This window comes from Cajanus cajan, chromosome 9 (genome assembly GCF_000230855.2).
Source record: "Cajanus cajan strain Asha chromosome 9, NIPB_CcT2T_4, whole genome shotgun sequence".
Classification (NCBI taxonomy): Eukaryota; Viridiplantae; Streptophyta; class Magnoliopsida; order Fabales; family Fabaceae; genus Cajanus; species Cajanus cajan.
Genome location: NC_138525.1, coordinates 34096155 through 34100829, shown reverse-complemented (window position 1 = coordinate 34100829; position 4675 = coordinate 34096155).

The following is a 4675-nucleotide window of genomic DNA, read 5'->3' as shown; positions in this document are numbered from 1 at the left end:
CAGTTATTCTGTATAATTTGTTGGATTTTCTGTATTTTGCCTTTTTGTTGATTTTGGCTTTTTCTGTGTTTTTGCCTTTTTTGTTGATTTTGGCTTTTTCTGTGTTTTTGCCTTTTTTGTTGATTTCGGCTTTTTCTGTATTTTTTGTTGATTTTGGCTTTTTCTGTATTTTTGCCTTTTTTGTTGGTTTTGGCTTTTTCTGTACAGAAATGTCTCTGAGGAGTATTATTTTGGCAAGCCTCTTCAGGCTCAGTTATTCTGAGAGAGTATTATTTCGGCGAGCCTCTCCAGGCTCAATTATTCTGAGAGAGTATTATTTCGGCGAGCCTCTCCAGGCTCAGTTATTCTGAGAGAGTATTATTTCGGCAAGCCTCTCCAGGATCAGTTATTCTGAGAGAGTATTATTTCGGCAAGCCTCTCCAGGCTCAGTTATTCTGAGAGAGTATTATTTCGGCAAGCCTCTCCAGGCTCAATTATTCTGTACGTTTTATTGATTTTCTGAATTTCTGCATTTTGTTTGCTGCTGTCATACACAAGCAATTTTTCTATTTTTTCTATTTTATGCGACTGCCTCATGATGAGGTCTTTGAATATTTCTTTGTGGCCAATACGGCCATATCTATTTCAGTACGCCCGTACTGAGTTGAAAATTTGTTCATAACCTTGTTTTTAGTACGGGTGTACTGAACATGATACGGGCGCATTGTTTTTTCTGAAGTTTTATATTTTTTGTTTTTTTCAATAAACAGAGAATAAGTGATCTTCCATTACACCTATCATCTGTATGCATGTATGCAGTATGATGCACCTAATTCTATTTGATTCACTTTTCAAAAGAATTAACCGATGCGTTTCTCTGTTTGGATTTTTGCCATTCCTCTAGACGGGCTGTGTGCTGCCGATTTCTGTAATCGAGGAATGATGCATGTTATATTGAGATTTGGTGTCATCAACCAAATGATTTTCCTTTCCTTTAGAAGATGTGTCAACCCTCCTATTGACTACTATATCTCCATGTTTCCACTAGATTATTCAAAAATCGTTTGGGACAAGAGAGAAAAGGAGGAAAGGATATATTTTTTTCGAAAGTTTGTGTTTTAGAGGGGATTATTTATTTTTGAAAAATGGATTTTGTAAGAATGGCTTGGCCAATGGTAGGCTTAAGTGTTTAGGCTTGTTTGATTAAACACTTATGAAGTTAAGCACGTCTTGGTTATTAACGTTTGTGATTTAACAACTTGGATAGCTTTTCTTGAGCCCCTTTGTTGAATTCAGTTGGTGGTACCATCATGGATTTATTCTGTTTTTCGATTGCCCTAACTTTTGCCTAAAACACCCATTTGTGGAGTTTTAGCGGGCTTTTGTTTTTGTTCATTATTTTGCAACCCTAATTTTTGCCTAGGTCACCCTTTTGTGGGATTCCTAGCGGGTCTTTTGCTCTTATTTTTGCGCAGCCCCCTTTTTGGGTTTCCTGCCGAGCTTCTTTTATTTTAAAGGATTTATTTTTATCCATGATGGCACTTGTCGAGGCCAAGGAAAGGTGCTCCAAGTTGTCACACACTTCCACATAAAAAGATGCGGGTTTATTTTTGTTAAGACGATTTTAACCTCATTTATGTTTATTCAAACAGGGTTAAATAATGTGGTTTAGAATTTTATTGCAAGCAAGAAAAGAAGCAATAAGAAATAATGATGAATGATTTTATTATAATCATAGTGGAAACATGTGCCCTATCGAGGCTCGGGGGTCGGGCTGTCCCCGAGGAGTAATCTCTAATAGTCATCAGGTTTACACATCCCTATCGGAAGGAGGAGAACACTTGATGACGACGACCGGCCTTGACGCTTGTGAACCGGCCTTCCTAAAGATCTGGCTTAAAGAACGTCGAGAAGGATCTTGGTTTCTCTTCGTCCTTTGATCTTTATAAGGGTTGTATCCTAACCCTTGTTTCCCCGGATTATCCTTGATAATGGGTAGCTCCGGGATTCCTTGGGAGTCCTTGCCTAATCCTTGTCCTGGCAAGTATCCGTTCTTGGTGAGCATGGAGGCTACCTTCTTCATTTCTCGGGGAAACGTTTCGACATTGGCGATTTCCAATGCTTGGAAGGCGGTTTCTAAAGCTTCCTCCGCTGCATCCACGTAAGGTATGGTGGATGGTTTGCTGATGAGTATGTCATCTTCAGCTTGTACAGTCACCAGTTTGTCACCCACTATGAACTTGACTTTCTGGTGGAGCGTAGAGGGTACAGCTTTCGCATCATGAATCCAAGGTCGGCCGAGGAGACAGCTGTATGCGGGAGTAATGTCCGTCACTTGGAATTCGACATTGAAGATAGTGGGTCCAATTTGGATTGGAAGATTGATTTCTCCCACTACTTCTCTTTTAGAACCGTCGAAGGCTCGAACGATCATGTTGCTCGGGCGCATTTGGACTCCCTTGATTGCCACTTGCTTGAGCGTTCTTTTTGGCATTACGTTCAAGGAAGATCCATTGTCTACCAAGACTTTAGCGATGTGATACTCCTTGCACTTTACAGAGATGTGCAAGGGCTTGTTGTGGTTTGGTCCCCCAGCGGGGATTTCCTCATCGGTGAAAGTGAGGTGATCACTAGCCGTGATGTGACTAACAATCCCCTCAAACTTGTCTTGGGTGATGGTATGCGACACATACGCCTCATTCAAGACTTTCAACAGAGCTTGCCGATGCGGTTCGGAGCTTAGGATCAACGACAACAGCGTAATCTTTGCTGGCGTCCTATGAAGTTGATCCACGATGGAGTACTCGCTCTGTCGGATAAACTTTAACAGCTCGTCTGTCTCCTCCTCGGATTCTTTTTCCTCGGTTTTCTTTTCTTCTTTTCCTTTATTTTTGGGAGCTTTGTCGTGCAAATCATCGGGAGTGTAGATCCTGCCACTCCTAGTCATGCCCCCAAGTCCAGCGATGTTAGAGATATCGTTGTAGGCAGAAGAATGGACGTCGTATATCCACGGCACAACCTTATTTGATTCGTAGGGGAAAGGTCTTGGAGCAGTGATCCTTAATGGTGTTGGACCTTCCCCTTTATTCGTCTTGATTACCAACAACGGAGTTGATGTGCGCTCGCTTGGCGCGGTTGTTGGCTTACACTTAATAACAAATGGCGTGCGATCCATCTTGAACATACGCATCGATTATTTCTTTCTTTTTATTAATGTTTATTAATGATTTATTGGGAGGGATGTATGAAATGCAAACCTAAATCCCTCCATGATCTTTGATAAGAATGCATGATATGAGATGATGGCGATGAATATGCATGCATTGTGTTTATTCAACTAAGCATTATCATGTTTTTAGGATGTCCCTAAGATGATGCATGATATTGCTTGGTTTGGATAAATAACCCTTTTTTCCTTTTTTTGGGTATTTTGTTTTTTGTATTTTTTTTTGGGTGAAAAGGGAAACTACCTACATGAATGTGATGAAGGTAGATGTTAACACCATGCAATGGAAGATTCTTATTCCTATTTATTTTTATTTTAAAAGAATAGGAATGTTGTATGTTTAAAGAAATGCAATGTATGCTCAAACAATTTCACATAAACAATGCACAAACAATTCACTCATCCACGAACAGTCACGAGCGAATCACGAGGTAGGGGTATCCTGCAGAAAAGTGCATATTCAAGGTGGTTCTAACTGTTCTCACCGGTCTGAGGCCCCCAAGGTGCCCCCATTATAGGGACCCAATTCCTCTCGTCGTAAGCCGATGGAAAGCTCCAACGCACTGTCGGACTCGAGTTCATGGTTATCACCTTGAGTGATGCTTTCCGACAACGGTCTACGGGCACCTATAGACCCATTCGACAACCGGCCGTACTAACATCCACTCCCTATGGCTTACCACTCATGCCCCCGGGTATAGAGGGAACTGTTGTGTGCAAAGGTTCGTGTGCAGTTTGTATTTCAAACAATTGCGAAAAATTAAACAAACAACAGTTATTAAAGCCAATTAGATAAACATGTTATCATACAAGCAAGGGGTAATAAAGTAATTTTAACTATTATTTGTTAAAAATAATCTGTCACTCAATGGGACTGACTCTCGAAGCTTCCCCAGTGGAGTCGCCATCTGTCGCCACCGGCCCGAAACGGGCTTTCGGCATTCGCGAAGGATGGTTGGACTCTTTTACTTGTTTAAAAATATGGATTGCTAGAATGACTTATTCTCAAACTGAGACCTTGTCAAACGAGCAATTTTATTAAAAGGCTCACCAATCCATGTTAATCCCAAGCGGGACCCTCCATGGATTAGCGGTTTTCATAAAAAGGAAGGGTTCGTGGAGTCGCCACCAATGTTTTACTCAAAACATTGGAAAAAGAAGTTTAAGGCAATCGATTCAAAAATCGACTTCGGCCATGACAACCAGAGTCGGGTAAGGGAGTCAGTTACGCGTGGGGAAGGTGTTAGCACCCCACAGCGCCCCTTTCGGGTTCCCTATGACAGATTATTTAAAAATAATAGTGCAAAAATTACTAAATTACCCCTATTTATTCTAAGCAATTATAAATTAACTATCTACATGATGACAGTTTAAATATGTACACACAGAAAGCGGTAAAAGAAGGGACTTTAAAGATATAAACCTTTGAAGCGTGCTTTCTTATATATCTTGACAAAAATTGGGAAGCGT